The 13,332-nt window shown below is 39.6% G+C and overlaps 2 long non-coding RNA genes across 3 annotated transcripts; one reads left to right on the forward strand and one right to left on the reverse strand.

Moving 5' to 3' along the window:
* Nucleotides 1–699: 699 nt before the first annotated feature.
* On the reverse strand, nucleotides 700–1,713 carry LOC129527436 (uncharacterized). Its single transcript, XR_008672408.2, has 2 exons — nucleotides 1,586–1,713; nucleotides 700–1,022 (listed from the first exon to the last, which is right to left on the reverse strand). It is a non-coding gene; the product is annotated as an uncharacterized lncRNA (long non-coding RNA).
* Nucleotides 753–11,623, forward strand: LOC115931092 (uncharacterized). Of its 2 annotated transcripts, XR_008672410.2 has the most exons (4): nucleotides 753–909; nucleotides 6,927–7,254; nucleotides 8,411–8,481; nucleotides 10,174–11,623. It is a non-coding gene; the product is annotated as an uncharacterized lncRNA (long non-coding RNA). The 2 variants fall into 2 exon arrangements; XR_008672409.2 differs by lacking the exon at nucleotides 10,174–11,623 and having other exon boundaries at nucleotides 8,411–8,582.
* The last annotated feature ends 1,709 nt before the right edge of the window (nucleotides 11,624–13,332 follow it).

The following is a 13,332-nucleotide window of genomic DNA, read 5'->3' on the forward strand; positions in this document are numbered from 1 at the left end:
AGGCTGGTCCGGAACTCCTGACCTCGGGTGATCTGCCCACCTCAGCCTCCGAAAGTGCTGGGATTACAGGCGTGAGCCACAACGCCCAGCCTGACTCCCACATTTTAAAGAAATATCTTTGTTTAAAGATCAAATTTTTAGAAATGGAAGAAGGCAGTGGGGACTTGAATGTGATCCTACACAAACAGATCTTGCACGTCAAAGAAGATAAAAAACAATTGGTCATTTTCTAGCTGGTGCAATAAACCCGGGCATAGGAGAACCATACGCCTCGTTGGCTGAGCTAGCAAATCTAGGTATTGTTCACACATGGCCGTTTCCTAGTGGTGTCTGCCCGAGCCCAAATAGAGACAGAACTTGGGGCTTTCAGTCAGAAAAACCCAGCTGCCACTTGGGCTGCTGAAAGCTCCCAGTATAAAGAAATGACACACACCTGAGCAGGTCTGATATATATTCCTTTCTGCAGAGGGCAGTGGAATACATTCCTGGGCCATTCATCATGTTGCTAAAATTAGATCCTGCTTAGAAGGAATGATATATTACTGATTACATAATAAAGATAGCTATATTTCTCATGAGAAACAGAAGGGAGAGATATATTTAGGCATAGGGCAAATATATCCTTGATATGAAAAATGGATTCATTAAGTATTTAATCTTTATACCATTCCTGTGAAATAAATGCACACATACATCACACATGTTTTAAAGTGACTTGATAATTAATATTGTTACACTTGAGAAGAATCCTGGCTCTCCATGGAGAAGTCATGTCATGAGTCAGAAGAGTGCAGGCTGAGGCATGCCCTCCACTGAATGGCTTGTCTGCACTCTAAAAGCCAAGTGAACCAACCATTCCATCCGTATGAAGAGAGTAAGTCCTGGATTTGCGTCGTGATGTCATCTCAGGTGGGTGAGGCCCAGAGGGAGTCACTGTGGCTTTTCTGAAGTAGTACATTTCAAAGAGTCCATGGTAATGACGGCTGAAAATATCCTATCTACAAGAGACAGCTTTCATTCTCCTTTGTTTGTAAAAAAAAAAAAAAAGCAAACAGAAAAAAGAAAACATCAGTTGCCTCACATCTCATTCTAGTTCTCTGCAACATCCTTACCATATAGGAAAAATCTCACATTTTAAAAAACTTGTAGCCATGGTGGAGGCATTTCCAGATATCCTGTGATGATATTCTGACTTAAAACAAACATGAGGGTGTTTGGTTGAAGTTTAAACAAACACACAGATGTGTAGCACCTCATGTGTCAAAGGTCAGCAAAAACAAATCTGGGTGAAACGAAAGAGCGAAATAATTCTAAGAACAATAGCTATGAAGAGTAGATTGATCTAACTCAAATTTATCCTAAAGGGATTACAGTTAGGAGGAAAATGCTAACAAGTTATAAAAGATTAAAAGCTCATTACTTGTATGTTTATGTTACAGGAAAATAGCATAGGCTCTGAAGTTAGATGGGCTTGAGTTCTGGTCCTGGATCTGACATATACTAAATTTGTGAGTTTTAGGCAAGTAATTTAACCTCTTGTGAGCTCTTTTCCTCAACTGTAATATAAAAATCAAATTGCTCTGACCATACTGTCCTAAATGTTGATGGCGTGTATGGTATCTAGCACAGTGCCTGATATAGAGCAGGAAGTCAACAAACATCTGCTGCCTTCCATTCTCCATCCCCTGGAGTCCATCCACTTAGATGAGTCTAGGAAGGTAGTGGCAGAAACCTTTTCCAGCACTCAGTGACATCATCATCATCATCATTATCATCACAATGCTTCTCTCTACTTTACCAGGCTGTCAGTTAAAATTCTAGAGTTAACAGGAACACATTCATGGACAAAGTCCTCAAAGTAGTCAGAGTAGGCTAGGCTCTGCTGCCATAGAAAAAACCTCCAATGCTCAGTGGCTTAATACAATAAAGGTTTATGTCTCTTTCATGCTACATGTCCATTGCGAGTTAGCAGGTAGCTGTGCTCACTTTAGTCACTCAGGGATCCAAGGTTCTGCCCTCTTTTGATGCCACCATCTCAACATGAGGTTTACACTGGACTGTGGGAAGAAAAGAGCATCAAAATAGAGCAGTGGCTTTTCATTGCTTCCACGAGGAAGTGCTATATGACACTTCTGCTTACATTTCAAAGGGTCAGGGATGTCAATCCACCCAGGTCCCTAGAGAAGAGGCGACTCAGAGAGTTGAGGCTCCTGTGGAGTAGCAAAATGATGACTAGAATGCTCCCAGTACCCCCAAGTCCAGGGAGGCTTCCAGTAACCCCAACTGCAGGTGCTGTAACCCTGACTCCCCGGCTTCCCTTCCTGGGAGGATGCTGCTTTGCATGTGGCCCACCAATCTCAGCCAGGATCTAATCCAGGCCCATTCTCTCCCCTGGTTCAGGCTTGTGAGTGGCTTTCTGAAGTTTTGATTATTAACCTTTCTAAATAATTCCTATACTCTTCTCAAGTCACATCTAAGTTGTCAAACTTGCAGATGCTTCATGGTGACATGACCGTTATTTTGTCACCAGATGCACCTTACTGTCACCTCAGATCAAATTAGACTCCCTATGTAGCTGATGTTGCTACAATTTTTGCTTCTTTCCCAGAAATAACCAGTATCTCCCTTATTTGCCAGTGGTTGACTGATTGCTTTATTGGCCCTTATTTTTCACCCCTCCCTTGTATTCAGGACCCTTGACATGCATTTTGCATGACCTCTTGCTAAAGAGGTGGAGTTTATTTCTCTATGAATAAGAAAAGTGGCTAAAAGCTTTATGGAAGGGCCCATGTTCAAGGAGATTGACCTGTCAGGGTGTTTGACAGCAGTAGGAGTTTCCAGGGTGGGAAGACTCAAGAAGGAGACTCCACTGTGATCCTGTGTGGTTCAATCTGATGGAAGCGGGACCCCAGCTGGTGGTTATGCATATGAGGAACAAGGTCTTGATTCTGCAAAGAAGAGGTTACAGTAGCTAAGTCAGAGTGGCCAGGCACTGAACAAGCAGGCTGAGATTTGGTCTGAGGGTCCAGGAGGGCATCCAAAAAACAAACAGAAAATCTAGACAGGAGACCAGCAATCCTGTGGGGCCTGAGAAGAGGGTGCCCTGCTGGCACTGCCAGGCTCATCAGACACCATATTGAAATAGGAAGTCTCATTCCAGAAACCACCGACAGTGGGAAGGGGGATCCTGAGCTTTTTCTAAGTTCAGAGCTGGATGAGAGTCAGGTCCTCTAACTTGGAGGGCCACGGAAAGCATGGGCTGACAACTGCCACCCTGGTCACTCACTTTTCTCAGGAGTGGACACTAGGAGCCTTCGGATCCAGCGGTTCTCATCCCGGGTGCACACCTGATCACCTGGCACATTTTTTTAAAATGCTGGTGCCTGGGCTGCACTCCTCCCCCAACAAGATTCTGACTCAATTGGCCCTGGTTAGTAGAATGTATTAGGTTGCCACAAAGGTAATTGTGGTTTTGCCATTACTTTTAATGGCAAAAACTGCAATGACATTGCTCCACCCTATATTATTATTATTAACAATATGCTGCCTGTGTTGAAAAGCACTTAACCAGTTGGCTGGACCCCAAGCCTTCCTCCTGGTACAGGCCTCAACACTGATCTTTCTAAACCACAGTTTAATTAGGCACCCTAATTGCCATTTCTAAAGAAAAAAATTAATGATGAAAATAACTGTTTTAATCTGCGGATTACGCGCACAGTCATTTAAAATCTATAAATTGACCAACAGAAGCCCTTGCCATGACTTTTGCTGTATGTACTTTTTTTAAGACAAGGTCTTGCTGTGTTGCCCAGGCTGGGGTACAGTGGTGCCATCACAACTCACTGCAGCCTCGACCTCCCAGGCTAAAGTGATCCTCCCACCTCAGCCTCCAGAATCTTGAGACTACAGGCATGTGACATCACACTTGGCTATTTTTTTTTTATTATTTGTAGGGTCTCCTTGTATTGCCTAGGCTTGTCTTTAACTCCTGGGCTCAAGCTATCCTCCCTCCTACAGCCTCTCAAAATGCTAGGATTACAGGCCTGCGCCACCGCGCCCAGCCCTCCAGCCATGTTTTACATGTCCCCCACAGTCAAGAGCTGATGCCTTGCAAAGACAGGGAGTACATCGTAAAACTTCAGAGTAATTTACCTTAAAGAGATTCTTAAAAATATTCATTTTATTTTTTTTAATTTATTTATTTTTGAGACAGAGTCTTGCTCTGTCATCCAGGCTGGAGTGCAGTGGTGCAATCTCGGCTTACTGCAACCTCTGCCTCTGAGGTTCAAGGGATTCTTGTGCCTCAGACTCCTGAGTAGCTGGGATTACAGGTATACACCACCAAGCTAGGCTAATTTTTGTATTTTTAGTAGAGATGGGGTTTAGCCATGTCGGCCAGGCTGGTATCGAACTCTTGACCTCAAGTGATCCACCCACCTCAGCCTCCCAAAGTGCTAGGATTATAGGTATGAGCCACCATGCCCGGCCTAAAATATTCATTTTAAAGAAGAACATAGCAACTTAAAAATGACAAAATATTAGCTTACCTATCTGTATTTATTCATTCGCACCAAACCCAAGGACTCTAGCATTCTTTTTTTGAGACAGAGCCTTGCTGGGCTGGAGTGCAGTGGCGTGATCTCGGCTTACTGCAGCCTCTATCTCCCGGGTTCAAGTGATTCCCCTGCCTCTGCCTCCCGAGTACCTGGGACTACAGGCATGCACCACCAAGCCCAGCTAACTTTTGTATTTTTAGTAGAGATGGGGTTTCACCATGTTGGCCAGGCTGGTCTTGAACTCCTGACCTCAGGTGATCCGCCCACCTTGGCCTCCCAAAGTACTGGGATTACAGGCATGAGCCACTGCACCCAGCCTGGACTCTAGCATTCTTAACATAGAATATTGCATGCTAAGGAAGAAATAAGAAAATGCTAGGATACATTGTGATGTGGGGTTCTTTTGAATCTGGGGTCAGGGCAGGCTTTGCAGAGACAGTGCCTGTTGATTTCAGGACTAGATGAAAAGCAGGAACCAGCCTGGTGACCAACTGGGGAAAAGGTTCACAGGTAAAGGGACCCAGCATTCCGCAGAGAACTCATGCTCAATAATCAGTAAAGAAAGTAGTTTGGCAACTTCAGGTGATGCTCACAGCAGTTCATTACAGCTGTGAAGCACCCCAGCCACCTGAAGAGAAGGAAGTAAATAACACACACACACACACACACAAAATGAAGAACAGGAGTTAAATTTATTTTTAAAGCACCACGAATAAGCATAGCCGGCATTACAGACAGTATTCTGGGGACGATATTATGTTCTCTCGCATAACGTTTCTAAAGAACAGAGAGGCGCATGGCCCCAGTCAGTTTTCCCTGTGAGTGATACAAAATAATCTTTTATTAATATTATTTTCGATTTGTTACCATTGTACATAATCTCAGAAGACCAAGCAGAGAACACATTATATAAATCAAAGGAATAAATGAATATGAAAGAAAAGACAATTATAAGCCCGAGTAAAAATTTCTGCCCATTCTGTTACACTATAAAGCATTTTGTAAATCTAAATATCATACATGAATGTTGAATAAATATATAAATATGATCTTCCTCTGGGTTTTTAAAAATAAGAATCTCAGTAGGCAAAGAGTTATCATTTCATATTTAAAAGTTCTCTCAGGCCTGTGTTTTCCAGCCTCAACAGTTACCGCAGGGAAGCCAGTATCTAGCAGAGACAATGAGGGTGGCAGTTGAGAGCTCTGGGTTTTGGACTGGAGGCAGATGGAACTAGGTTGAGTCTGTACCTTGCCATTTGGTTGTGTGACCTTGGACAAGGTACATAATCTATCCAAGCCCTCGTTTTGAAATGTCTAAAATGGGGTGGTTCTTCCCATTTCAAATTGTTGTTGTTGGAACAAAATAAGAATTAGTTAGAGTGTGGAACGGCGGCTGTGACATCCCTGTGGTTATCGTGACCAACATTATCTCATCAGAGGACATGGGTGTGTTTGAGGGCCTCATACTGGTACACTTGGAGATGCACAAAACAGCCATGGGACAGAATAAGGCTGTGGCATGGTGGTTGCTTCAGATGGGAAGACTTGGAATGGACAGCAACTCTTCTACGGCCTTACCAATCAATCCTGGCGGCAATTAAGAATTAAAGGCCTGGCACGGTGGCTCACGCCTGTAACCCCAGCACTTTGGGAGGCTGAGGCAAGCAAATACTTTGAGCTCAGGAGCTCAAGACCAGCCTGGGCAACATGGTGAAACCCTCTCTTTACAAAAAATACAAAAAATTAGCCAGGTGTCGTGGTGCGTGCCTGAGTCCCTACTACTCGGGATTGCTTGGGCCTGGGAGGTGGAGGCTGCAGTGAGCCAAGATTGAGCCACTGCACTCCAGCCTGATTGACAGAGAGAGACCCTGTCTCAAAAAAAAAAAAAAGAATTCAGGAAGTTGGAGATCAGTCTGTTGCCCATCGGTTGTTGTTGCATTTCACCTAGTGAGTTTGGCTTTCAACTCTTTACTAAGGAATTTGACGATAATCTTAAAAAATTGTTTCTGGAGAGAATTCTTCCTGAAACAAATTGTCACCTGGAAACTCATAAAGAATAAATACCAAGACAGACAAATAGGAAACAAACTATAAAATAATTATTCACTTGTGAGAACTGCAGAGATTAATGTTATTCATGATGGAGAAAGATATTCTGCTTTAGGCATATTTTGTATCCCGCTAGCAGGGGTAATCAACATACTCTCCCCCCTTCCATTCAAAACAAAGTTTGATTAATGCATTAATTAGATATAGTAGGATTTATTCTAGGTTAACAGCTTGGAATATAAGTTAAGAGAGATGAAGAGGAATCCATAATCAGCAATCATCCCTCAATAACTCATCTGCTGTTGAGATTATATCTTCTAGGTGCCACTGCTATCTGTTCTGAGGTTCACTCTGTTCAGCAGCCTTGGACTCTTCATGGAGTAACAGATTGGTATAACTACAGCCTTGACCCTCACTTGAACCACCACAGCCTCTTCTGGACAGCCAGCAGTCCTTGAAGTCTCAGAGTCTTTTAACCAAAGGGTGTGGATGTTTCCTTATTGATATCATCAAAGATCTAGTGTATCAAGATGACAAACTTTGCTCCCTGTTGGGCCAAAAAGAGACATAAAATTTAAAACAACAACAACAAAACAAAACAAGGAAAACAACAACGATAAAAAACAGCCCTCTTCTTTTAGTGACTGCAGTTGAGTACAAAATTACCTTATAAATCACAAATTTTTGAGGGTCTAGCATGTACACACGCACACTCACTAATGAAAATAGGCAGATTCCATAGAACAAACAGCTGCTTTGGAAAAAAAAAAATGAATCCAGAGTGACAACCCGGGTTTGAGCCCCAGGTCAATTACTGAGTAGCTAAGTGACCTTGGGCATGGTCATTTCACTTCTCAGAATGTTTTTACTCATCTATAAAATGGGAATGATAATATTTACTTCAGGCTCCTCACAACATTGTGGTGAAAATTAAAACAGATAGTCCATGTAGAAGTATTATAAAAACTGTAAGAGGCACTGCTGTGTAAGTGGTATTGTTATTACCAATTTCTAAGAATTGTTGAACACCTTATCCTTAGACCATATCAGCAAGCTGACACCTGACAAATGAGAACTCATTACTGTGTCATATCCCATTGTCTCTTGCTGTTTTCATCCTCAGCAGATAGGGTGGGCCTATGTTGCTCTGGAGCATACATCCTTGGTAGAGGGCATTTCTCTAAAAGTGGAAAGGATTTCTAGCCTTCTTCTCATCTCACCATTTCCACATATCCATATGCCAAACAAATGTCATTCAAAATTCCTAAAGCAAGAAAAGAGAAATATAGGAAGCAGATAGGCACATCTGTTTTAGGTTTCCTCACTTTTGTTAAGATTCTCTATAGATCCAAATGGCCTCTGCCTCAACTCCTGAAATCTCTGCATAACAATAATATTTACCATTTGTTGAGTACTTCTGTAGTTGGTCATGAGATAAGCTCTTGATGTTGAATATTTTCTTTAATCCTCACAACAAACATATGAAATAATATTACTGCTCTGAATTTAATGACTGGGAAATTGAGACTTGGAGAGGTTAAACAACTTTTCTTAGGTTGCAAAGCTAGCTAGTAAGTGGCAGGGATGGGAATAGGTCCTAGGTCTGCCTAGCTCCATAAAACATGGTCTGACCACTACACGATCAAGTTTTTCCTGAAAAATTTCTCTGCTGTTACTATTAGTTATGTCTGGAATCTGCCCTTGAGACAAGTTGCTATATAGCACTAAGAATTATTTTTGCCTCAATCTGTCAGATGGTTCATTTTTCCATCCAACAAATATTTATTGAATCTACTCTCTGCCAGGTACTGCACCAGGGAAGAGGTGGTCATCAACTATGAAGGAATCCAGACCTTTAATCCTGTAGAGCTTCCAAGTAAGGATAACGGGTCAGCTACAACCTTCTCCCTAGGATATGTCGACGTGCACGGCATTAGGAAAATCTGCTCTTTAAATTAAAATACAAACTCATGAGGATTTTCTTTATCATTTACCAAAAATATATGCCTTAGAGATTCTTTAATTTCATTCATTCCGTCAGTGAAATGATAAATGTTTGTTAGGTGCCTATTAGGAGTCAGACACCATACTAGCCAATCTAAAAGATAAAATTGCATTTATAAAACCTTTGATAATCACAGTTATTCCAGACATACTAGGGAACACCTAATGTTAATACCTGTTAATTCTCAGTTATCTATTTTGATGGAGAAAGAAAATAATTGGGATATATACATATATATATATATATATATATATATATATATATATATATATATGCATACACACACACACACATGCACGCACATCACCATAACCAAGATTTTGAGATTCTTTCCACTTTAAACTTTTATAGATACCTTTTGAGCTTAAAAAATTTCCTTATTTTGTTCTGTGGAAAAAGTATTTATAAACAGTGGAATAGGTAAAAATTAGAGCACAAAAAAGAGGTAAGGAAGAAGTGAAAATGCAGCATGGGTGATCCAGAGCTAAGCAAACTGTTGAATAATCATCATTATTTTTAATATGTTTCCCATGGTTTCTAAGCATCCAGATCAAATTGAGCTTTCCTTTTTCTGAATAGTGATACTGGCTGGGTGTGGTAGCTCAGATCTGTAATCCCAATACTTTGGGAGGCCAAGGCAGGAGGATCACTTAAGCCAAGAAATTTGAGACCAGCCTGGGCAACATAGTGAGACCCTGTCTATACAAAAAAATTAAGAAATCATTGTATCTGTGCCTGTAGACCCAACTACATGGGAGGCTGAGGAAGAAGGATCACTTCAGCCTGGGAGAGCAAGGCTGCATGAGCCATGATGGCACCACTGCACTCCAGCCTGGGTGACAGAGCAAGACCTTGTCTCAAAAATCATGATAATAATAATGATACTCCTCTGTACCTTAATGTTTATTTTTAGATTTGTGGGGCCTTTCCTTTGGAGAATGTGAACTTCTTGAAGGAAACAGCCCTGCCATATTTGTTTATACCTCCATAGCAAACAAAACAATTCTGGGCACACAATGGGTGCTAAATATGTACTTGCTGATTAATAGATTAAGATTCTTAGAGAGGTAACAGTAATAACTGAAGGATTATAGAGACCAAAAACAAAGATATTACCTAAAAATAATTATCTTCCCATTTGTTGAAGTAGTTAAAATATAATGGTTTAAGAAGCCAGATTCTGTCATTTTCTATTTCTGCATCTTTGGACAAATTACTTAATCATTCTGTGCCTCAGTTTACCCTCACTGTAAAAATGAGGATAATAAGTGTGTCTATCTAGTAGAATTGTTGTGAGAATTAAGTAATTATAGAACAGGATTTACACCACCAGCACATGATGAGTGTATAATACATGTTTGTCATTATTTGTGAGTCATTTCTGATAATGCAAAAGTCCTTTAAAATGAGAAAGTAAGATACACTAGATTAATTTATTTCAAAGATAGCAGGAAATGTAGTCCTTACCACTACTAAGCTTCATTTAACTAATGAAATTCCATTTTGACTTCCAATTAAAGATGGCAGATTGTGCAAATGCATTCACTTTTGCTCTCTTCTAAGACTATTAAAGTGGCAGAAAACAACCTTCTAAAGAGATAGACCCCTAAGGATTTGGATAACAAGAGAAAAGACAACAACAAATAATTTCTTTGGTGAGACCCTTACATATTATGGAAACCGGGCTTATGACAATTGTGGCATTGATTGCCAGAAAAGTGGAAGAATGGAATGTGGATGGAAAAACACAACAGAGCATCTAAGAGATATGGGACAATAACAAAAGATCTAACCTGCATGTAATTGGCATCCCAGAAAGAAAATATATTAAGAAATAATATGTAAGGATTTTCCAAAATGAATTACAGATACTGAATCATAGTTCCAAGATGCTCAAAGAACACCAAGCAGAATAAATGCTCCCCCGAAAAGAACTCCCACATCATAGGCATATCATATTCAAACTGCTGAAAACCAGAGATAATGAGAACATTCTGAAGGCAGCCAATGAAAACAGACACACTGTACACACAGAAGTTAAAAACCAAAGGTAAGAAGGACAGAATATTTCTCAGCGGAAACTATGCAAGCCAGAAGATAGTGGAATAATGTCTTTGATGCTGATTGACATCAAAAACCAGTAAATTCAGAATTCTTTACCCAGCAAAAATATCTTTCAAAAAGAAAGGAGAAATAAAGACTTTCCCAGACTCAAAACAAACAACAACAACAAAACCTGAGAGAATTAATTGCCAGTGTACCTATGCCATAAGAAATGTTATAGAAAGTTCTTCAGGAATAAGGAATGTAATAGAAGATAGAAACTTGAATCCAGAGAAAGAAATTAAGAGCATTGGAAATGGAATGACTAAAGGTAAACATAAAAGTCATGTTTTATTACTTTTAATTGCTCTAAAAAATAACTATCTAAAGCAAAAGTAGAAGTATTGTGCATGTATAGCATTTGTAAGAGTAAATACAGGGCAACAATAGAACAAGGGTGAGGAGCTGGAAGTGGGAATATATTACCTTTATAGTAGACATGAAACAGAAGATAATTATTTGAAAGTAGACTTTGATCAAACAAGATGTGTATGGTAAAGTCTAAGGCAACTACTAAAATTTTTAAAAACAGTTACACATGTTAATTCAATAGTGAAGATAACATTAGATAGTAAAAAATGCTTAATTAATCAAAAAGGGGGCCAAAAGAAAGCACAAATGGAACAAATCAAAAACAGCTGTTTAGATTATTGACTTTAACTCAATCATATCAATAATCATATTAAATGCGAACCACACTAATAAAAAGATAGAAATTGCTAGACAATATAAAAAGCAAGACTCAACTATATACTGTCTACAAAAATACCATTTTAAACATAAAAACATAGATAGGTTAAAAGTAAAAGGATGAAAATAGATGTACCATACAGACACTAATCAAAAGAAAGCTGAGTAGCTTCATTAATGTCAAAGTAGGCTTCAGACAAGAAATATTACCAGTGATAAAGAGGGTTATTACATAATGATAAAGGATTCAATTCTCCAAGAAGACAAAGCAATGAATGATTTTATGCCTATAAATTCAACAGCTTAGAGCAAATGGACAAATTCCTTGAAAAGCATATCTTACCAAAATTAGCAAGAAGAAAAAGAAAAATTCACATAGCCCTGTATCTTTTTTTCAAAATTGAATTCATAATGAAAAATCTTTCAACAAAGAAAATCCCAAGCCCAGATGGCTTTACTCATAAATTCTATCAAAGCCTTAAGGAAAAAACTAACACCAGTCTTACACAAACTCTTCAAGAAAATAGAAGAAAACACTTTCCAAGTTGTTTTATGAGGCCAGCATAAACACTGATGCCCAAACTTGACAAGGACATTACAAGAAAAGAAAATTACAGGCCAATATCCTGCATGAGTAAAGATGCAAAGTCCTCAATAAAATATTAGAAAACCAAATTCGGCATTGTGTGAATAGGATAACTGTTATTAATAACTTATGCCAGGATTGCAAGTTTGGTTTCCCGTTAGAAAATCAATGTTATAATTCATCACATTAACAGAATCAAACAGAAAAAAAGCATAACATCTCAATTGATGCAAAAATATTTTTTGAAAACATTTTATACATTTTCATGATTTTTTTTTTTTTGAGACAGAGTCTGGCTCTTGTGGCCCAGGCTGGGGTGCAGTGGCCCGATCTCAGTTCACTGCAACCTCTGCCTCCCGGGTTCAAGTGATGCTCCTTCCTCAGCCTCCCAAGTAGCTGGGATTACAGGAGTGCACCACCACGCCTGGCTAATTTTTGTATTTTTGGTAGAGACGAGGTTTCACCATGTTGGCCAGGCTGGTCTCAAACTCCTGATCTCAGGTGATCCACCTGGCTCAGTTTCCCAAAGTGCTGGGATTACAGGTGTGAGCCACTGCACCCAGCCACATTCATGATTTTTAAAAACCTCTCAAAAAAACTAGGAAAAGAAAGAACTTTCATCAGTGTAAGAAATGGCATATATAAAAACCCAACAGCGAATGTTATACTAAATAGAGAAATATTTAATGCTTTCTTTCAGAGTTCAGAAACAAGATGTCCACTCTCCCTACTTCTATGCAACCATTATCCTGAAAGTTCTAATACAACAACATAAGAAAAAAATAAAGGCATACAAATTAAAAAAAAAAAAGAAGCAAAACTATCTTTTATGCAGATGACACAATTTCATATATAAAACATCCTAAGGAATCATCATTTGGTCTAGTAGAACCAAAAATAAATTTAACAAAGTCACGGCAGTCAAGGTAAATATATAAAACTTAATTATACTTTAATTTTGGGCTGGGCACGGTGGCTCATGCCTGTAATCCCAGCACTTTGGGAGGTTGAGGCGGGCAGATCGCTTGAGGTCAGGAGTTTGAAACCAGCCTGGCCAACATGGCAAAACCCCGTCTCTACTAAAAATACAAAAAAAAAATTAGTAGGCATGGTGGCAGGCACCTGTAAATCTCAGCTACTTAGGAGGCTGAGACATGAGAATTGCTTGAACGGGGGCGGTGGGGAGCGGGAAGGGAAGGGGGGTGGCAGGTGGAGGTTGCAGTGAGCCGAGATTGCGCCACTGCACTCCTGCCTGGGTGATAAAGAGCGACTCCTTCTCAAAATAAATAAATAAATTAAATAAATAATTAATTCATTATATTTCAATTTTGACAAACAAAACA

This window comes from Gorilla gorilla, chromosome 18 (genome assembly GCF_029281585.2).
Source record: "Gorilla gorilla gorilla isolate KB3781 chromosome 18, NHGRI_mGorGor1-v2.1_pri, whole genome shotgun sequence".
Taxonomy (NCBI): Eukaryota; Metazoa; Chordata; class Mammalia; order Primates; family Hominidae; genus Gorilla; species Gorilla gorilla.